This window comes from Hemitrygon akajei, chromosome 22, assembly GCF_048418815.1.
Source record: "Hemitrygon akajei chromosome 22, sHemAka1.3, whole genome shotgun sequence".
In the NCBI taxonomy this organism is placed as follows: Eukaryota; Metazoa; Chordata; class Chondrichthyes; order Myliobatiformes; family Dasyatidae; genus Hemitrygon; species Hemitrygon akajei.
This window is the reverse complement of record NC_133145.1, coordinates 23,470,787-23,494,227: the sequence shown is the minus strand read 5'-3', so window position 1 is coordinate 23,494,227 and position 23,441 is coordinate 23,470,787. Positions and strand designations below refer to the sequence as shown.

The window sequence follows — 23,441 nt, the reverse complement described above, 5'->3', positions numbered from 1 at the left end:
GTAGGCAAATTGCAGCAGATTCAGGTCCTTGCTTAGGCAGGAGTTAATTCTAACCATGCCCAACCTTTCAAAACACTTTGTTATAGCAGATATGAGTCCAGCTTGGGTGGTAGTCATGGAGGCGGGTGACCCTGCTCTTCTTGGGCACCGTTATGATTGAAGCAGGTGAGAACCTCTGACTGCAGCATTGTGAGAGATTGAAGATATCCTTCAACACACCATCCAGTTAGATTTTCAATACCTAACAGGTACAGTATGGGGGCAAGACATCTTGCAAAGGTTCACCCTCTTGAAAGCTGTTCAGACATTGATCTCTGAGACAGATATCATAGGGTTGCCAGATGTTGTAGGGCTTTTGTGCAGGTGTATTATTTATTTAGAGATACAGTGTGGTATCAGGCCTTTCCAGCCCAAACGGCCAGCACTGCCCAATTACACCCATGTGATCAATTAATCTACTAATCCTGACATTTTTCGAATGTGGTAGAAAACTGTAGCATCTGTAGGAAATGCACATTATCATAGGGAGGATGTACAAGCTTGTTACAGACGGCAGTGGGAATTGAACCCAAGTCACTTGGCCTGTCTAATCCATGCTGAACTGTTATTGTGCCTGGCCCTATTGAACCACACCTGGACCATAGTCCTTAATACCCCTCCTGTCCATGTACTTATCCAGACTTCTCTCAAATGTTGAAATTGACTCCACGTCCACCCATTCCTCAGGCAGCCCCTTCCACACTTCAACCATCCTCTGAGTGAAGATGTCCCCCTCAGATTTCCTCTAAATATTTCACCTTTCTTAACCTATGAGCTCTAGTTCTAGTTTTACCCAACCTCAGTGGAAAAAGCCCTTTTTATAGTATTGCATACCCCGATCAAACCCTCTGGTTAGGGGCTCTTCAGCTACCTGTGAAGCCCCTTTATTCTTAATAAATTCTAGAGTATTTGGGCCCACTGTGGTCAGTCTCTCCTCATTGGACAAGTCAGCCATTCCAGGTGGTGTAATAATGCGCCTGACTTAGTATTATAATGCTTCAAAAGACACACTGACTTTTTGTTCTGTAGTTGAGATGAATTACAACCCAATTTGCTCAATAAGGAAATCTAATAAGTATTGCACAAATAAAATAATGTAAATATTTTATGTAGAATTGGCTGCAATGTGAAGCAGCAAGCGGATTCTACTGATTTCATTAAAAGCATTAGTGATTTAAGAAACGTCTGACTAACTTTAACGATACACACCAAAATAATAAATCAAACTGAAACCAAATCTGTGATTCGATTCACAGATTTGTCCACTGCATACCTGCAACCCAGCCTCAGAGGTGAAGCTGTGTGCAGTGAAGTTGCCTGACCGGTTATTGTCATGCAACAGCAACCATTACATGAATATCTCTTTCCATTTGTGTCTCATGCTCCTTAGCTTGCATTTCTCCCTCTTGCCTTCCCCTCTTTAATATACATTTCCCTGTTGTCTTCTACTTGTTTGTGTTGCTCTCTCTCTCTTTCCCTTTCCTTTGTAATGTCACAATGTCTCCCCTGCCCCTCCCACTTTCACGCTCCCTCCCTCTCATTATCTCTGAAACGCTGTTACTGATTTTCTTTTACTCAGGTTGTTTATATTCTCAGAACACAAAAAGAAAACAATTTAAAGTATTAAGAAACCACAACTTTGTGATTTTTTTTCCCCCCATGTAAAGACTTGGTATTTATTTACAGAAAGATTAAAGCTATTGGCTGCCTCTGTGTGAGAAACCCTACAGAAATTGTAGTCTCTGCAAGCAATGCTTCAATGTTTTTATGGTGGATTAATTAATCTGAGCGTTTCAGAAAACATACTATCAATTGTCCACCTGCACATTTTTTGTGTTCTTGGGTATTATTTATCTAGGTAGCGACAGTGGATTAGAACTGTTTTAATTTGGACGCATCTTCCATTTTGAATAGTGTGCTTAGCACTTCTGAATTAACAACTTTATTAGTAGTTTTGCACTGGTATTCCAACTTTCTGAAGTATACTTAGATGTGCCTCTGTGATCATCTTGCATCCTTATTTCCTTGAATGCTGACAATGTGTATGTACATCAGTGGTACATTATAATTATGCCAATGTGCAGTGACCACATGCCAAATTTTTGCTTTGTCTCTTTGTTGCCTGTTAGCATCATTAAACATATCAGTCATGTGTAGGACGGCGTCAAGAAACTTGGCTCCTATAACAGTTAAGTGGCAGGTATCCAACCCCGAAAATGAAATGCTTTATTACACTTATTGGCACACAATTTTAATAAAGCTATCAGATTTCCACTTTCACCTTTCTGTTGGATGTCATCTTGCCTTGAATTAACTTGACATGGGCAGAAGTATGTATCCTGCCTAATGTTTAGTTATTTCAGCTTATCTGTGCATGGCCCTTGTTTCATGAGACTTGGCAGAGTGGGCATTTACTGTTGAAGTGCAGGTGGGTGAGGTTCTGATGGGGAGCTGGATATTGGTTGTGTTCTTCAACAGACAATAAAGATTATTTACCATTGGGGGAAAAATGTAAATTGCCATTGTCTAGAAGCTGGTGTACTAAGTTGTTTCTCATATTGTGCTAATTCAGAATCTGTGTGAAATATAAAGTTAGTCAAAATTCAGAGACTCTAAAATGGGATGTACATTTCCTGACCAGGACCATGCTCAGTTCACTTTAGTGACTGGTATCATTTCCTTTGGAAATGATTGCAGCATGATTCTTTCACAAACTGGATGGTGTAGTGTTACGATTTTTTTTTGCAGCTCTAACGATCCATTTCCTAGACATGTATAAGGCTGAGAAAGAAGAGCAGCTCAGTGAAATTTTCAAATAACTTAAAGACATCTTTCTTCCAAAAAATGAAGAGGAGCATGCACTCAATGGAAAGATGCTGCTGTGTATGGATCAATATGCAAGGCCACTTGACGTCTTCTGACATTCTAGGTGAAAAAGAACTGTTATGTTTGTGGTACTGGGAGGCCAGGTGGCTGAATAACACAAGAGAGATGGAAAGGTGAGGAACAAAAATGCAGCTGTTCAGTTTGCTTGTAAGTCATTGCCCAGAATGCCCTTTCACATTATGTTCAGTAAGTAACACACAGGGAAGCCTGGCAACAACCTGCAAGGGTCAAAATTATTCATGAATACATAACACAGCTCCTTAAACCACTCACAACTTTCAGAAAATTCACCCCTTATTTTAAAGGTTCCCCCTCCCCCTTCCCATACACTGACCAGCTACTGCACTATTAATATTCAGGGGTCTAAGCAGGTCAAGCCGGGTGCAAAGCTGTCTCTTCATCAGTGGGGTTGCTGGATCCATTTTGGTGGTGGCATGAGGTGTGTTGTGGCAGGTCAGCTAGAAAGTGCCAAGACACTTGTTGCGGGATCCACTTCCCATTGAAGTCTTGAGGGCTTCTTTCATTGTTTGTATGAAATGTTTAGCAAGAACCTTAGTGGCTGGATGTTATGATGCTGACTTGATATGCTGAATGGTGTTTGTTTCCATAAGTGCCTTGAATTCTTCAGACGGGGTTGATAGCCATTGTCACTTACAAGCTGTTAAGGAAGCCCAAGATGGCTAAAAATGGAGCTCCACAATGCATTCTTCAGATGTGATGCTCTTCATGTTGGCAGCCACGGGCCATTTGACGTGTGCATTCACTATGACCAAGAACTTGTGCCCTTCTACAGGACCTGTAAAATCAGTGGGAATCCTTTGTCATGGTTCTTCAGGCTATTCCCATAGATGCAAAGGAGCAAGCTGAGGAACATTTCTCACTGGCTGAAAATGTGAACATACTTTGTCCTTCTCTTCACTGGTTACATCCAGTCCTGGCCACCAGAAGTTGCTGCATGTGATTTCTTTCATGCGCACTACGCCACAGCGTCCTGCATATAGGTCATTAAACACTTGCTTTCTTAATGGTGGAGGAATGACAACATGGTAACCACATAGTAAACGTACTACTTGGACTTTGATCTCCTTCCATCAAGCCTGTGGTTGGCTCTTCTTTCAGTTTGTGAATTACTATTGTCCACTACTTTAGATAAAATATGTTCAGTACCCATGTTCTTGGGGTCCTGTGAACTTGTGCCGCAGTTATTGGAGCTGTAGGTACTTCCTTGAAGTGAAAGATCTCTTTCAGTGATGGCTATGGAGCTGTAACAGCTAAGGGAAGTCTGGATAGCCTACCAGTATTTGAATGGTGCTTAGACCTCCGTACTTTATATTGTACTGGTGTAGATAGTAACAGAGCTCAGCATTACATTTGACTAGCAGCCAGGGATGGGATGCCTGCATGTGGACAAAAAGTAATACCAAGGGGCAATAATGTGTCAGTAGTGTAAAATGTTGACCAAAGAGTAATGGATGGAATCTCTTAACTCCAATGGCATTTGTGAGTGCTTCCCATTCAATCCAGGCATAGTGGTTTTCTGCCTTGCTTAATGACCTTGGTGCACACTGTTCACCCAACAGCATGATGTGCAAGATTACTGCCCCCACACCATAGGATGATGTGTCATAGAGCAACTGTATGAGCAAGAAATGTTTGAGTGCTTTAAACTGAGATAAAGCTGTTTTGGCTTTTTAAAAGCCTCTTAACAGCAATCTGCCCACTGAAAGTGTGTTGATTATCAAAAGCTCATGAAGTGGTTTGAGCATGCTAGCTAGGTGAGGAACAAATTTTGCGTAGTATGTTAGTAGTCCTAAGAACGATCTTAATTGACTTGGTTTCTGCGGTGATGGAACCTCCACGATTGCCTTCACCTATGATAGTGCCTTGCGAAGCCCTGAGTTGTCAATCACATGGCCCAAATACTCAGTCGAAGCTCAAGTTGTCTTTCTGTTCCCATTGCCCATATTCCTTGGTGTCACATCTGAGTTTTGAAGGTGTTCACGCTCATTTTTCCCAGTGATGTGCAAGTCACCCAAATAGCATTACACCCATCAAGGCACTCAGGATCTGTTCTGTTGCTTGCTGAAAGTGCGGGAGCCAAGGTGACACCAAATGAAAGCCTTAGGTACCTGAAATTTCTATTGAGAGTCACTATGGTCAACAGTTCCTGTCATTCTGGTTCCATGTGCATCTACAAGTAACCTTGATGCAAGGCAACCTTGCTAACTGTCTGTTCTATGGTCAATGCCACAAGAAATCATTAATGAGGGGAAGAGGGCATTGTTCACCCATAAGAACTAGGTTAATAGTTACCTTGAAGTCTCCACAAAGCCTTAACGACCTATCCCTTTTTTTAAAAGAAAGGACAGGAACCACTGGAGTTGGCCATTTACTTACACTGGTTCTAATACCTTACTCTGGGCCACTTTTCAATTCAGCCTCTATCTTTGGTTTGAGAGCATATGGAACTGGTCTTGCCTCAGACATTTGGGTGTTGAGTCAGGCTTAGCAGCCAATTTTAACAGTGATTCATACTGTCTGGTTCTTCATTGAATATTTCTGTGTGTTTCTTCAACACCTCTTGCAGACCGACGCTCCCACCAAACAAATATAGTTTGTTGCAGTTGAGTTTGAGCTGTTCCTACCACGAGCAGCCCAGAGGCACTGGATAACTACCTGCAACGATGTAGAGTGGAAGTTTCTTTCTCTGTTCGTTGATCTCCACTGTAACACGTACTACTCCCCTCACTGGAACAACCTCACCAGAGAAAGTCTTTAAAGCCAATCTTGCTCCTTCTGGGGTGAGATGCTGCAATTTCTCCCTGTAAACAGTCTCCAACCCCAGTGATTCTGCAGCACCTGTGTCCATCTGCATCCTCACTGCGGCACCATCCAACCGCAGGGTCACCCAGTAGCTGTCTTTGTGTCCTGAACCAGATAAAACATGCTGATCTTCTTCATTCAGTCCACCCTCAGTATGCTCCATCTTGTTCACAGGTTCCTTTTTTGGTTTTTCAAGTCAACTTTTTATTACAGTTTTTCTGTTTGACAGACTCTTTAATTTTACAGCTGTGGACAATATGTCCCTTTTTGCTACAGCTTTGGCAATCTAAATCCTTATACCAGCATTCTTTTGCTGGATGCCCAGTTTTGCCACAACAGTAACATTGATTGCCACTAGGTATCTTATTCTTAAAGTCAGTAGAAACTTTATGAACCTGGGAAAATGCATGTTATAGCTGTGCTTCTTTAGCTGCCATCTCCATAGATGTATTCATCTTAATTGCCTTCTGTAACGTTTGTTTCCTGTAAGCAAATGTTCTGATTGCCACACTATGCAGACCACACGAGTCTACCATGTAACGTGTCAAAACAGCGTCAGCCCAAAATCACAGTATTCACACAATTGCTTCAGCACCACCACAAACTGTGAAATAGACTCTCCTTCCTCTTGATTCCTGTTATGAAACCTAAACCTTTCAGCAATAATCAGGGGTTTAGATGAACCGTGGTTCTTTAAGACTTTAACCATGTCCGCATAAAACTTTTTGCCAGGCTTAGCAGGTTGCACTAGACTGCATAATAAATTAAATATTTTTGCATGAAGCACAGTCAGAAAAATTGGAACACCTATATCGTCATTGCTCTGTTGTTTTATCACATGATCCCATACTTCTAAACATTGTGGCCATGTTCAAACACAACCCAGAAAGGTTGTCTCGTCTCACCCATCTCCCTCTCTTATTTGTTTCACTTAACCATCCCTTTCTTGTTCTCTCCCCTCGGATTCTTCACTCAACATGCTTCCTGCAGCCGTTTTCTTTTTGCTCACCCACATTGCACAGCAGTACATTGCCAGCATTGCATGTGGATCTTTCTTGCCGAAGGGAACAAAGCAATAAATATCATGTGAGGACTCACAACCTCATCGTCAGTTGTTATATTTGTGGTACTGGAAAGCCGGGTGGCTGTGAATAACATGTACGAGAAACGGAGAGGTGAGGGACAAAGGTGCTGCTGTTTATTTTGCTGTAAATCATCTACCCAGAATGCCATCTCACATTACGTTCAGTAGGTAACACACAGGGGAGCTTGACAGCAACCCATAAAGGTCAAAATATACGTGAACGCCTAACAGAAACCCCTCAAACCAATCTCACCTTCCAGCAAATTCAACTTTGATGTTGGAACATTAATATGTGGATGCACGATATTGACCCTAAAAAAAACAGCAACTTTCTCACCAAGCATTCACAATTGCCTGACACTGTGACATCAAGCTGTTCCGCAACTTCCAGCATTGCCTCACATTCAGAACTGCCAATTCAGGAGCTGCAGTTAGAAGAATACATTAGGAAGGTAATGCTTGGTAAAGCTGGATTAAAAGGCTGGACATAGCTGTACATGCGTGCATGACACCCTGCATATTCAATGCACGTGAAAAGCCCTCATTTACTGTCCTGTACATAAATGCAGAGGCCCCGTGCAAAGTCACATTGGCTTATATTTCTGTGGACAGTACAGCTTCTGAGCCATTGTCTTCAAAGTCCTCTTCACCCCTAATTTTGACATTCCCTTGTTCACAAAAGAGTAAATCTCAAACACCAGCTAGCACTCTTGGATTTGGTTTAGATTAAGATCCCAGGCTGAGAAAATAAAACACATATTCCTAGAATGAGCCTCAATAACTCAGTTACGGGCTGGTAACAATGGAAATCATAAACTAGTATTTGGTTAGATTAAGCAAAAAAGCATAAAAATCTGGGGTTTTTTTGGCAAGAAGCCATTTCCTTCACGTGTCATTACTCGGAGTTATTTCATGATGATCTTTAAAGAATGCATATAGGTTGGAAGTTGTTGAGCGGCTCAAAAGCAAGTTTGAGTGAAGCTGCTTGGGCACCCTCATCAGCTTGTGCAAGAGACGCAGGGTGTGAATTCCTATCTTGTGAGACCCACGGTACGGTATGTGATTCTACAAGCTTTCCACGATCCCAGCTCATTGGCAATCTAAAACAACTTTGGACCAGTCACTTTCTTTGGAACTTGCTCATGAGGATGTTTAACCATGTCACTGCTGTCCCCTTTTGTTTTTCTGGATCACTATCAGCTTGTTTACAACTGCATAATGCTTTAAATAATCCTGTCTGATCAAAGCTGAAGGGAGTAATCACTAAAAGAAAATAATTAATAGAAATTGTACCATGGGCAATTTTCAGTCATACATATAAACACAGATCTGTCAATCCTATTGCATTATAACTATCCTTTATTAGGAAATATTTGGGGCCAGTAATTAATCTTGGGAAAGTGAAAAAAAACTTAAGATTTTGTTAACATCAGTTGCCCAGTTGAAATCTTTTCTCCAGACTGGATTTAAAGTAAATTGACAGTGTGTTGATGATCTTAAAAATACCTACATGACTAATCCTGGACTGATTGCTGAGTATTATGGAGAGGAAATCTCCACTTTATTCAGTGTCATGAAACCTCTTTTCACATTAGCTAGTGAAACTGAGAATGCCTCTCAAGTTATGGAACATTTATCTAAAAGGTAAATCCTTTGTTATTTCATAATTTGGCCAGAAAAGGAAATCTAAGAACTCTGAAATATGCAATAAATAAAGTCAGGAAGTATATATTACTTCTGGCTTTTTTTTGTGGATAGATTTTTCAAGAAAAGTAGAATAATGCCAGAAGCATTCTAGTTTGATTAGGGGTTATAACAAGGATGAGGTACTGTATTTGTCCAGTTTGATTCATTTTAAAGGAAGAGTTGTTCTACTGATTTGTATATTGTCTCCTAACACTGGTTTTTACCAGGGAGGGACATAACTAATAACAGGCCGCTGCTCGATCATGTCTGTCAGGATGAAGAGTTTCAAATAAAGTGCTTTTTATCAGAGCCTGTGTCATTAGACTCTGGAGGTTTATTCCTGTTGTGGTAATGTTTATTGTTTACCTGTTAATAAACAGAATGTCTGTTTATATATGCTTTTCATGGACTCATTTTGGGTCCATAAAACTGGGTGCTGAGCTTCCTTTGTGATTTGCTGCATCCCTCCGGTGAAGGTCCTTCCACAGTTCAGGGCAGTCCAGGATTTGGGCCAGACGACAATGATGGCTGTATGATATAGTTCCAAGTAAGAATGGCACTTGACTTGGAGCAGAGTGCTCAAGTGTGGTGTTTGCATGAACCGTTTGTTCTAGGCTGTCTTTTACAATGATGGATGTGGGTTCGATAAGTAGCTGCAATACATCTTGTGGATGGTACACACTTTAGTTACTGTGTGTCTGCGGTGGAGTGGAGATAAAGCTTTGGGAGGTTGATGGGGTACAAATGGCTTTCTGTCTACACTGTGAACATTCTTGAGAGATTTTGGCAATGCATGCATCCAGGCAAATGGAGAGAATTCGATTGTGTTGTTGACTTGCCACTTGATGTTGATGGAAAGGGTTTAGCATATCAGGAAATAAGTCACTGATTACAGGATATGACCCACTCTGGTAGCCATGATATTTATGTGGCTGCTTCAGTTAACTGTCTGGCTGGTTGATTCCAAGGATATTAATTTTTGGAAACTCAACAATAGTAAAAGCATGGGATGACAACCACCTTGACATCACCAATATGCCTCTTCATCCAACTAATACCTTGGAGAAGATAGTCCTCCAAATAAGTAGTTGGTAAATCAAAATCATTGCCTTTAAAATTCCATGCAGTAACTCTGGTCTCTAGCCATTGGTCCCACAACTTTCCCTGATAAATCTCGGAAATGAACCAATCTATCCAGAAACTTTGTAATTGCATCTGATACTGAAATCCCTCATGTGAGATGCCTCAGGGTAATCACAAAGATGATTCCACATGGTAGGGTAATCACAAAGATGATTCCACACGGTAGGCTTATTCAGAAAGTGAGAAGGCATGGGATCCAGGGAAGTTTGGCCAGGTGGATTCAGAATTGGCTTGCCTGCAGAAAGCAGAGGGTCATGGTGGAGGGAGTACATTTGGATTGGAGGGTTGTGACTAGTGGTGTCCCACAAGGATCGGTTCTGGGACCCCTAATTTTTGTGATTTTTATTAATGACCTGGCTGTGGGGGTAGAAGGGTGGGTTGGCAAGTTTGCTGACTGCACAAAGGTTGGTGGTGTTGACGAAAGTGTAGAGGATTGTCAAAGATTGCAGAGAGACATTGATAGGATGCAGAATTGGACTGAGAAGTGGCAGATGGAGTTCAACCCAGTGAAGTGTGCGGTGGTACACTTTAGAAGGACAAACTTCAAGGCAGAGTACAAAGTAAATGGCAGGATACTTGGTAGTGTGGAGGAGCAGAGGGATCTGGGGGTACATGTCCACAGATCCCTGAAAGTTGCCTCACGGGTAGATAGAGTAGTTAAAGCTTATGGAGTGTTAGCTTTCATAAGTCAAGGGATAGAGTTTAAGAGCCGAGGGTAATAATGCAGCTCTATAAAACTTTGGTTAGGCCACACTTGGAGTACTGTGTCCAGTTCTGGTCACCTCAGTATAGGAAGGATGTGGAAGCATTGGAAAGGATACAGAGGAGATTTACCAGGATGCTGCCTGGTTTAGAGAGTATGCATTATGATCAGAGATTAAGGGAGCTAGGGCTTTACTCTCTGGAGAGGAGGAGGATGAGAGGAGACATGATAGAGGTGTACAAGATATTAAGAGGAATAGTTAGACAGTTGGACAGCCAGTGTCTCTTCCTCAGGGCACCACTGCTTAATACAAGAGGACATGGCTTTAAGATAAGGGGTGGGAAGTTCAAGGTGGATATTAGAGGAAGGTTTTTTTTTATTCAGAGTGGTTGGTGCGTGGAATGCACTGCCTGAGTCTGTGGTGGAGGCAGGTACACTAGTGAAATTTAAGAATCTACTGGACATGTATTTGGAGGAATTTAAGCTGCGGAGATATATGGGAGGCAGGGTTTAAGGGTCGGCACAACATTGTGGGCCAAAGGGCCTTTACTGTGGTGTACTGTTCTATGTTCTGTGAGAAATTCTGCAGATGCTGGAAATCCAAAGGAGCCCACATAAAATGCTGGCCAGAACTAGCAGGCCAGATGAAGAGTCTCAAGCTGAAACAGCAACTGTTTATTGTTTTCCATAGATGCTGCCTAGCCTGCTGAGTTCTTCCAGCATTTTGTGTGGGTTCTCTTGGAATAAATACTTGGTTTGCTTGGTTGGTAATCTGATTTTCCTCCTCACTGACAAAGGTTTACTGTATTATAACCCAATAGGTCTCAGTATCAGGTGTGACTGCAGTTAACAGACCTGGATTATGCTACAGTGTATATCTCTGTCCAGATAAAGAATAGAGGTCTGCAACTACATTAATTGCAAAAACCTGCATTTATATATGCATCTAACAGTGGGAAGAGTCCAGACTCTAATCTTGGAATGTTATCTCTCAGGCACTGAACAAATTCAAAAGCAGAGGTAACACACAAAATGCTGATGGAACGCAGCAGACCAGGCAGCATCTATAGGAAGAAGCATTGTCGACGTTTCGGGCCAAAACCCTTTGTCGGGACTAATGGAAAGAAAAGATAGAAAGAGATTTCAAAGTAGTGGGGGGAGGGGGAAATGCAAAATGATAGGAGAAGACTGGAGGGGGAGGGGTGAAGCTAAGAGCTGGAAAGGTGATTGGCAAAAAGGATACAGAGCTGGAGAAGGGAAAGGATCATGGGACGGGAGGCCTAGGGAGAAAGAAAGGGGGGGGGGGGGAAGCACCAGAGGGAGATGGAGAACAGCCAGAGTGATGAGCAGAGAGAGGAAAAAAGGGGAAGGGGAAAAATAAAATCAGGGATGGGGTAAGGAGGGGAGGCGGGGCATTAATGGAAGTTAGAGAAGTCAATGTTCATGCCATCAGGTTGGAGGCTACCCAGCCAGTATATAAAGTGTTGTTCCTCCAACCTGAGTGTGGCTTCATCTTGTCTATCCATGGCCTCCTCCCTGTCAGGATGGCATGAGCATTGACTTCTCTAACTTCTGTTAATGCCCCTCCTCCCCCCATACCTGATTTTATTTTTCCCCTTCCCCTTTTTTTCTCTCTCTGCCCATCACTGCCTATTCTTCATCTCTCTCTGGTGCTCCCCTCCCCCCTTCTTTCTCCCTAGGCCTCCCGTTCCATGATCCTTTCCCTTCTCCGGCTCTGTATTCCTTTTGCCAATCACCTTTCCAGCTCTTAGCTTCACCCCTCCCCCTCCGGTCTTCTCCTATCATTTTGCATTTCCCCCTCCCCCCACTACTTTCAAATCTCTTTTATCTTTTCTTTCCGTTAGTCTTGACGAAGGGTCTCGACCCGAAACGTCGACTGTACTTCTTCCTATAGATGCTGCCTGGCCTGCTGCGTTCCACCAGCATTTTGTGTGCGTTACTTGAATTTCCAGCATCTGCGGATTTCCTCGTGTTTGCTTTTCAAAAGTAGAGGTATTAGGACAGGCATCTAACTAATCAAAGAGATGTAATTCTATCAGAGGTTTATGAGAGGAAAGGGGTGGTAAAGTTTAAGATGACAATTCCAGTTTTGGGTCCCATGCTTACGAGGGTGTGGAAGTAAGAATGGGATAAGTTACATGGAGACCCCCAATGAGGTCAGAGTAAGACTGGGCAAAGTCCCAGAGACAGGGAATTGTGTGAGCAGCGTGGATGATACAGATTCCTAGCATAGGTAGGAGGGGCTATATAGCAAACAATTTAATAATGTTGAAAGTTTTAAAAGTTTCTGCAAATTCCACTAAACCTAATTGCTTTCAAGATGAGCTTTTACAATTAAAAATGTCATATGCATTGTGTGAATTCAATCTATCATGAGGTAACCTTTGAAGAGGTACTGAATTGTTTGGCTTTAGATCATTCAAGCATCACATTAAGACCTGACACTTGAATTAGACTGTTTTCCACTGATGGCAAATGACAGTACAGTTGCTGGAAATTTAACAAGTAGGTGTTGACCTGAATATTAATCCCTTGACACACTTTGCTTGGCTTTTTGATGACTGCCAGTTCTTTTCAAACTATGTCCAGAGCCAGTTTTGTTATGGACAGGATTATGTCTTTAAAAGAAATGAAGACACTTCATATCACCCAATCGAACATAGTCAATTTAATCAACTTTTTTTAATATGTAGCATTGTTTTCTTTCTGTTGGATTGTGCTACGTTTCCTGATTTTCCACCTGCAATTTATTTTATGGGTTTCTAGGTTCCCTCCCAGTGCTCCAGTTTCCTTCTGAATACACATTAATTAGCTAAATTACTGTTTAAAAAAAAGTTGGAGGGAATCGTCTGCCACCTTCCAGCGAGCCTCCTGGCATATTTCCCATTCTTTCTGTCCTGATAAGAGACTTGGTCTGAAACATTGACTGTGTATTCATTTCCATAGTTGCTGCCTGAAATGCTGAGTTCCTCCAGCACTTTGTGTGCACTACAGTGGAGGGAACTTGTTGGACATGTATGAGAGATAAAAACCTTAATGGAGGCAGAAAGGTAAAGAGGGAATGAGACTAACAGGATATCCCTGGGATCTAAGATGGTCACAAGGGGTAGCAAGACATTCTTCTGGGTTGTAATAAGCATAGGATAAGAATGGAAATATGCATAACAAAAATAGAAATGAAGATTTATATATTTACAATATTTGAGAAATTTAAAACAATTTTTTTGTTGGTAGCAAATGCTTTTTACCTCTTTTCAGAAATGCCACCAAAATTTGTTTACTTCCATTCTTAGCCTGCAAATGTTTTTTGATAGTGCTAGCTATACTACATTGCTGCATATATATATATATATACTCTGCTGCAGAACTCAGCTCTGAGAAGCAGAAGGGTAAAAGTTTAATCATAATTTTATTGAATAGAGTGAAATGTAAAAAGCTCCTTGTTGATATGTCACTGAGTAACAGGGCTGAAAACCTAGACCAAATTAAACAATGCAGAGTAGGACCATGCAGGAACAAAACCAGGGACGGGAAGAGAGAAAACTCTTAACTACAATTTTGAAGAGTGCCTTCTGATTTTTTTCCCTACAGCTTCCTTTATACATTCGCAAAGTTTTCATTTCAGATTTTTTCCTCGTGTCAGAGGAGCCCATTTCAGTCCATTAAATCTATGCTGATGCAGAATAATCTCATTACCCCTGCTAATGTTCTCTGTAACTGATATTTCATTGCATTCTTATGCTTTCTAATCCTTTCATTTCCCAAACCTTTTGTTTTATGTGTTTATAGATGTGGTCTTCTGACATGCTTATTTTGCAAAGTCATTGCTTGTGATCAGTGTTTTGATTAGAAGTCAAATTTGTTCATTAAAGACAGTTTAAAAGGCGATGAGGAAAATAAAATTGCTTCTCGTAGGAACATTTAAAAGCTTTGTTTATATTAAATTTATAATGTATTTTTCTAACTAATGTTAAATTGAGATGGTCACCACTTGAAGCCCATACCTGTTCCCTTTCTGCTGTGTAGGTATGATTAAAGTAAAGCTTCTGTACAAAGTGGAGAAGCCAAAAGAGTAATTCTGATAACTAGACGTAGTGGGCTGCTTCTCTAGTATGAAACTAATGGGAATCAATAGAAGAAAATGATCTGAATGCAAAATGGCATCCAGCAGTGACAAGGAATGAGATATCATTAGCATCTTCATTTCTGCTCAGAAAGGGGGGGAACAATCTATTGCTTCAAACAGATGAAAAGAAGCAAATGTGATCTCATTTCAAACTTTCCTGCAGTTTCACAATTTGAAAATATTCTAAAACCACAGGACTAGAAATCAAATTCACATGCACACACATTTTTCTGTGCAGATAAGTATCTTAGCTGAAGTAGTTCATGTAATGGATCATTCTCAGGTGAAATTGCATCGCTTCCCTGTGAAATTGGCCATAGAATGGCTAGTGCCTCTATGGTGTCAGTTAAATTCTTAAGGATGTCACAGGCTATGCACCACATGCATCTTGCATCATTGACCAAAATTGGAGCTGTGTGTGCGTGTGAGGTGATCATTCACCACAATAAAAACACAGTTGCACATGGATCAAACATCACTTGAAGGGCCTTCTCTGTAACACTAATCACTCCAATGCGGTTTCCAGTGTTCATGGTAATGGAATTGCAAGAGTGATTGACCTCTTTTATAACCGTATTGTTCAAATCATCTCAGAGATGCTGCATTCACTGACCTCGTATCTTAGGGTGGCTTGGGAATTCTTGCAAAATGCAAATTCATCCGACCGGACAACCATTTGTCTGGGTGGATGGGAGCTACTTGATACACAGATGGTCAGAAACCCACCATATTTTCCCTCACCTGTGATAGCCTTTCATATGGTTGGCTGCAAAAGAAAGTTGTATAGGTCCCGACTCCTTTCCCAGTGCTCAGCACAGCTGTGAGCACTGTGTGAAGCTCAGTTTTAGCACATCATTCAGAATCAGAGTAAAGTTTAATATTACTGGCAACAGTGCCTATAAGAAGTATTCACTCTCCCCCCCCCCACCCCGGAAGCTTTCATGTTACAACATTGAATCACAGTGGATTTATTTTGGCTTTTTTTGATATTGGTCATCAGAAAAGACTCTTGTGTCAAGGTGAAACTAATTTCTACAAATTTATTACAATTATTAACCACAAAATAGTTGATTGCATAATTACTCACCCCCTTCAAGTCGGGATTTAGTAGATGCACCTTTGGTAGCAATTACAGCCTTGAGTCTGTGTGGATAGGTCTCTATTAGCTTTGCACGTCTGGACACTGCAATTTTTCCCCATTCTTCTTTACAAAACTGCTTAAGCTCTGTCAAATTGTATGGGGATTGTGAGTTAACAGCCCTTTTCAAGTCAAGCCACAAATTCTCAATTGGATTGAGGGCTGGACTCCAACTTTCAAACTCTGGAGATTAACTTTGTTGCTTTTAAGCCATTCCTGTGTAGCTTTGGCTTTATGTTTGGTGTCATTGATTTACTGGAAACCAAATCTTCTCCCAAGTCACAGTTCTGTGGCAGACTGCATCAGGTTTTCCTCCAGGATTTCCATGTATCTTGCTGCATTCGTTTTACCCTCCGCCTTCACAAGCCTTCCAGGTCCTACTACAGTGAGGCATCCCCGCAGCATGATGCAGCCACCACCATGTTTCACAGTAGAGACGGTGTGTTTTTGATGTGCAGTGTTTGGCTTATGCCAAACATAGCATGTAGTCTGAGGGCCAAAAAGCGCAATATTGGTTTGATCAGACTTCACCTTCTTCCAGCTGACTTCAGAGTCTCCCACATGGCTTCTGGAAATCTCAAGCCAAGATTTCATGTGTGCTTTTTCAACAGTGGCTTTCTCTTTGTTACTCTCCCGTAAAGCTGTGACTGGTGAAGCACTTGGGCATGAGTTGTTGTATGCATAGACTCTCCCATCTGAGCCACTGAAGCTTGTAACTCCTCTAGAGTTGTCATGGGTCTCTTGGTGGCCTCTGTCACTAGTTCCCCTCTTGCACAGTTACTGAGGTTTTTGAGTTCAGCCTGCACTATCCTGGTTTACAGCTGTGCCATATGATTTTCATTTCTTGATGATTGATTTAACTGTACAAGGGATATTCAGTGACTTGGAAAAGCTCTTGTATCCATCTCCTGACTTGTGCTTTTCAATAACCTTTTTGTGGAGTTGCTTGGGGCGTTCTTTTGTCTTCATGGTGTAGTGGTGTAGTTTTTTTTCCAAGATACTGACTCACCAGCAGTTGGACCTTCCAGATACTGGTGTATTTTTACTATAATCAATTCAAACAACGTGACTGCACACAGGTGATCTCCATTTAACTAATTATGTGACTGCTAAAACCAATTGGCTGCACTAGTGGTGATTTGGTGTGTCGTATTAAAGAGTGTGAATACTTAAGCAATCAATTATTTTGTGTTTTACATTTGTAATTGATTTAGATCACTTTGTAGAGATCTGTTTTCACTTTGACATGAGAGCTCTTTTTTCTGTTGATCAGTGTCAAAAAAAGCCTAATTTAATTTACTGTCATTCTATGTTGTAAAACAATAGAACATGAAAAATTCCAAGGGGTGAGGTGAATACTTTTTATAGGCAGTCTGTTATGAATTTGTTGTTTTGCAGCAACAGTACGTTGCAATACATATAATAAAAAAGGCAATAAGATACAATAAGAAGTGTGTGTGTGTGGAACTTCATCATATACCCCGAGGAGTCACAGGAGCAGTCGGGGGCATGTCCAGACAGGTATATGTAGTTCACCACAGTGTGTGTGTGTCTGTGTCTGTCTTCAGGTTCCTGTGCTACCACCTCATTTAAAAAGAAGAGCATATCCTGGCTGATGGGGGTTCTTGATAATGGATGCTGCCTCTTTTGAGGCGTTGACTTTTGAAGGTGTCCTCGATCATAGGGAGGCTAGCACCCTTAATGAAGCTGGCCGAGTTTATAAATTTCTGCAGCTTTTTCTGATTCAGTGCCATGACCCCTTCATACCAGACGGAAATGCATCCAGTTAGAATTCTCTCCATGGCACATCAGTAAAAAATTGCAAGAGTCTTTGGTGACATACCAATTCTTCTCAAGCTCTTCATGAATGTACTCTTCTCCATTAATTTTTGCCCAGAATCATGATTCTTGAGGTGGATCCATAAGAGCATTTATGCCATAAGCAACACATTTCGTACCCTTCAGAAAGTGTAAGATGAGGGTATGTGAATCAATAAGTTAGGTTAACAAAGTTAACAAATTTTATGACATATGCTGGTGATATTCAACATGATTTTGATTCTGATTCTGACATTTTAGTGCATCTAAAGATGGTGGTCTTCAATTTCTTGGTGATGTTTTTCAGGATGAAATCTGCTTATTTGAAACTATTCTGCTGCTGAACTTGTATTCCAATTTGCAAAGCAACTGAAAGTTTTCTGTATTTTATTTTTCTACTATGTTTTAATAGATTCATTGCTGTTGAAAATGAAATGGGGAAAAGACCTACTGATAATATTATAATTTTAAATATATTTAGAAACATTATAATGTTTTAAATGTTGCTTATTTTCATGCTGCTTTTCTGATCATGTCAGTGGTTATTGCATTGTAAGGGAATATCCATCAGATAAAGATAAAGCAATGGAACATGCATTTCTGGCAACTAAAACTGTGTTCTTTTAAGCTTAGCTGTGTTAATATTTGCTTTCCATTTGCAATAAGGAGTGAAAACAACAGCAATATTTTTCATTTGAGCTCCGAACTCAAAAAGAACCAGCAACAGGATTAGGAAATCTGTTTGCTCAGATAAACTGGTTGTCTCAAGACGAAAGCTTGAGCAGGCTGGGTTAATACTCATTGGAGAGAGATGACCTTACTGTAGCATACCTATCTCTGAGGGAATTTAAGGTAGATACTTACAGAATGTTTCTCCTTTCGGCATATCTAGACCAGAGGTATGGCTTTAGAATATGGGGTTGCTTACATAAGAGGGGGATTAGGAGCGATGACTAAAGGACTATATAATTTACACCTGCTCCTATTTCATACCTTTAAGGTTGGAGCAAAACTGCAAAGGGCAGTGTGCAGTTTAAGCGTGTATTTAAGCAGAAAGTTTGAACAAACCCTCAGTCATGCTTTGGAGGTATTTGGCAAGGAAGGGGAAAAAAAATTGAATATTTTCATAAACTTAATTTGCCTGGGTTCTTGCTATAAATCCACCAACAGATACAAATGAGACAATTTATCTTTGGTTGGCACGGAACTGTTTCTAATAAGTAACAATATTATATGAGTAGATCACACGTACTTGCAAATATGCAGTGAAAAGAGCATATATTTATTTTGCAGTAACAGCCAAATAAAGGTTACTTTCTGCTTCTCAGCAGTCCTCCTTACAAATACCTGCAGACAAAAGCTATTAGTGGAGCCTGCCGTGATGATTAATATATCCTGGGGAGTTCAACCAACACCATGTGTGGGGCCAGTGGTGTATTTAAACTGGGACAGAAAGCTTGTGCGAACTTGATTTGTGTTGATCATAATTGCTGCTTAAAATTTTGCAGCTTTTTAAGGTTAGTTAGAAGACTAGGGGCCAGACGTTTGGTGGGAAGGCATGCAGGAACTTTTTATTACACAGGAGGTGGCAAATCCCTGGAATTTTCAACCCTAGAGGGTTGCAGAGGCTTGACCATTAGGGATATTTGAAGAAGTTTTTTTTGAAGGTATCTTTTTGAAAGATCATGGAAATGAGGGCTATGGTGAAATGGCATAGAAGAGAGATGAGGCTAGATCAGCATTGATCATGTTGAATAACAGGGCAAGCTTGACGATCTGAGTGGCCTACTCTTACTCCCATTTTCTATCGTCCTTGTATCTCTTTCACCTTGGACACCAATCCCATGTGAAAAAGTCTGAAGAACCTGTACTTCCAGATACTTGGTCTTTGACATAAATTCAGGCATGTTTCATTGAAATCAACTGATGTCAGTGTTTTGACAAAGCACAATTTGAAACCTTAAAACCACATTAACTTTTGAAAGCTCATCCAGTGCCAAGAACATGTTGATGTAGTTATAGTGCGAGATTGCTGAAAGTTGCCTTTCAGCTAACATTCTGCAGATGAGCTCTTTCCATCCAAACTTTTTTTTAGAATTGCTTAAGCAAAGTTTTTAACCTATTAGTTTATGTGTTTCCTGTTTGTACTCCCATTACAATTTTCAGCTCCTGTAGACAACATAGTAAGTAATTTTTTTGAGACAAAATACAAACCTTGTACCTGAATTATTAGCAGATTTCTGCTTTGTTGTTAAATAGAATCACAATCTTATTCTGATTGACAGCCCGAAGCACTGCCATGTTATTTAGTGAAGAGACGTGGAGTTTCTGAGTTTTGTTGTTGTTGAACCTTTAGTTTCTTGAAAATTGGGTGTTGTTTTTCTTGCTTCACGATGGTGACTGTACTCGAAAAAACTTGATTGTTTGTGAAGTGCTTTTGGACAAGTTCCACATCATGAAATGTACGATCTCAATATGCTTAATTAATTGGTAAACCGCATTCACAGATTTTCAATTGCCAATAAATAAGTGAGGAAACTGGTATTTTTAAAATGTAGTATTGCAGTAATATTAGGATTGTAGAACATGGATGAGGGATGGATTCGATTGCTGTTCTAATTTTAAAATTATATCCTCTCGTCTCGTTTCTCCCTCCAAAGCAAACAGTTCCCCTCTTTCTCCTGTATTAGATCAGTTAATTGTTAAGATTGTGTCACCCCCTTTTAAACTTGAGGGAATACACATGGCTATATCCTTTCTATTCAGGAATCAAACACATTGTATTCTTGAAGGCCATGTACATGAAGTTTGGTGCCCAGAACTCTTGTGTTTCAGATGTAGAATATTTCTGACTTAATGGGATAAAGGCTAACATTCCATTAGTGCAGTTTATTAATGTTTCTGGTTCAGTGCTGGCGTTCGTGGTTTGTGTGAAAGAATAGTAGAATGTCTTTTCTCGTTTCCCCCTTTTACTCAGCAGTTAGAAAATATTCTACTTTGTTACTCTCAGATTCAAAGAGGATGGCAATTCATATTAACCCTAGTATCGAAAATGGAAAAATAAGATTGAAAATTCAGTATTATAATGTAGAGCTTCAAAGCAAAATATTCAGATATACTGATGTTTTAAAGGAAGTTCACAAAATATGGTGTCATTATTACAACCCTTCCACCACCATTCCCTCCCCTCTCCCCCGTTTTCTTTGTAGTATTTTTCTTTAAGGAATGCTGAGTGCTAGATCTTCTGACTCACACAGCCAACAAGCTTTGTGGCTGGAAAATCAATGGTTAATGTACTTTATTTCATCATTATATCATTGAAAATCAATTTTCCATGAGTAAAGCATGATAATTTTTAGATCACATTATGTCATTCAGAAAATTCAGCTGCTATTTCCTGTCATGAGTCACCCTTACAATCCTAATGCAATTTCCTATGTCAGGGAGGCATGATATTATGCCATTCATTGAAAACCTACGATGTTGTGGTGAGGGTGTCTGATGTAGGGCTTTTGGGGACAAATTCTCCACAGTCATAGAGTTGGACAGCCCAAAAGTGGGCATTAGCCCATTGCATCCTTGCCAATTTCTTTGCTCAGTTATACTCATCCAATTTCCTTACCGTTGTATTCCTTCCCTATTTAAATGCCTGTCTAAATGTCTCTTTACAGTAACGATTATATTTGTCTGGCAGCAAGTTTCAGATATCAACAACCCTCTATGTAAAAATAAAACACAAAACAAAATGCCTCAAATCCCTTTTAAAACTTTTTTTTCTCACCTTAAACCTATGCTTTTTGCTTTTGATTCCATTATCGGTGGGAGGGGGGAGATCCCAATTATCTACCCTTTCATTGCCTCTTTAAACTATCAATCTCTTTCAGGTCATCAGTCAGGGGAGTGATATCAAAGTCTGAGAAAACAAGCTATGTAGTCACTTTCCATAGCTAAAGTCTTCCCATCTAGGCAACATTCTGGTGGATCTCCTCTGCCCACCTCTCCAGCACAACCACATCCTCCTTATAGTGTGGTGACCAGACCTACACAACATTTTGTAGGATTGCAAATATCATGTCTCAACTACTATTTTCTGTGTCCTGAACTATGAATGTAAGCATGCCATATGTTTTTTTCACCACCCTATCTACTTGTGTTGCCACGTTCAGGCAAGAACGGACTTGAACCTTGAGGCCCCTCTGTTGGTCAATGTATTTATATGTCCTACCTTTATTTGTCTCACCAAATGCATCATCTTGGACTTATCAGGATTAACTTCCTTCTGCCAATGCTTTTCCTAACTTTCCACCTGATCCATATCCTGCGTGGATGTGGTCTTCGAACCACACCACCCATTTTTGTGTCAACTGAAAACTTGCCATCAAACCTGCTACATTCACATCTGAGTCATTAATATGTGTCACAAACAATATGGTTCACAACTGGCCACACAGTTCCAATTAGAAAAGTTACCTTTCTATCTCTGCCCTTTGCTTCCTGTTACCAAGTCAATTTTGGATCCACTTGTCCAGATCACCTTGGGTCACATGTGCCTTAACTGTCGGGACCAACCTATCTCATCAAATACCTTACTAAAGTCCATATATGCACTCCCTTCATCAATGTAAACAGTTACTTCTTCAAGAAATTCATATCAAATTAGTGAGACAGAATTTCCCCAGCACGAAGCCATGCTGAGTATCCCTGATCAGTCCCTCCCTTTCCAAATGTACATAGTTCCTACCCCACTGGATTTCCACCAATGGTGTAAGGACCACCAGTCTGGCTTATCCCTGCTGCCTTTCTTAAATGAAAGTGCAGTGAAGTCCCAAAGCACTGTACTGGTTGGGGGCACCAGGAGTTAGGTCAGTTACTTCAATTCTGGACCACCAATCTCTTCCTCTCACCCAGGCATTTGTATCCCCTCCTCCCGATACTCCTACAACCCTAATGTATATCCCATCCCCTCATGCCCTCCCAATTAACATACATGCCAAAGCACCACACAGAGCCCAGATTCAATTTCAACCGCGTTACCTGACCATTCGTCCCTTTGGCCTGGCCTTATGACAGGAGAAACATGTGGCACGTTGTCAGATATCAAAATCTGCAATACCCAGTTTGCTGTGAGCCATTCTTACAACTGAATCCTGGTAAACCAGTGATTGACTTTTGCCTGCCCTTCAGGGTTACCTCCACACATAGATGGGAGACTTTTGCTCTAATTCTCTCGGCTTGTTACAGTAAACAGCCAAAAAACAAAACTGAAATCGCGGGACACCCCCTTTGTAAATTGCTGACAGACTTCACAAAAACATGTTTCCTAATACAGGTGCTCTCTTGTTTTCCTTGTAATCTAACCAGGAATGTAGAAAAATTGAATGTGCGTGCATTCTTGCAATCCCCAACTCTGTCCACTGCCTTGATTTAGCAAGAGAACCTTTTCACATTTGTGTTTCTTTCTGTTCCCTTAATGACCTCGCTTTGCCTTCATTGAGACCACCTCCAATCATTTTCCACATCCTGCCTTTTACCGGTTTCTCCTCTGTGACATTTTGTTTCACAGACCATATGCACAGGTGCTGCTCGTATGCAAACTGTTGTTATTCAGTAGGATGCTTAAGATTCCTGTTTTAAGAGAGTTTTAACCAACACTCTTATTTCAACTAGTGAATTATTACGTATGTACGGGAATGTTGTCCCTGGATTGTACCAACAAATTGTAACCAAGGATGAGTTGTGCCCTTGTCATGGAGTAAGCAGTGAAGCTCCTGAGATCTTGAACTTTCCAGTAGTTTCATCTTCTTACACAATACGCAGTAGGTTTTGTAAATACCAATCTTTTGCCTCCTACACAGCTTCTCCATTTACTTTGACACCAGACACAAATCACCAGATGAGATCTTACTGAAATTTTTAATTTTAAAAAAGGACTGATTATTTTACACACTGATACACCTTAAGATATTGGAGCAGA

At 40.7% G+C, this 23,441-nt stretch overlaps 1 protein-coding gene across 2 annotated transcripts in view; it reads left to right on the top strand.

The window, feature by feature from the left end:
• The window catches only part of gas7b (growth arrest-specific 7b), a 491,997-nt gene that overhangs the window by 17,912 nt on the left and 450,644 nt on the right, over window positions 1-23,441 (top strand). Inside the window, exon 1 of one of the 2 annotated variants that reach the window (XM_073025847.1) lies at window positions 19,638-19,650. The exons of the other annotated variant lie outside the window; for it this stretch is intronic. The gene's annotated coding sequence lies outside the window, so the exon portion shown is untranslated. Of the gene's footprint in view, window positions 1-19,637; window positions 19,651-23,441 lie in introns of those variants that run through there. 2 annotated transcript variants of the gene reach the window in all.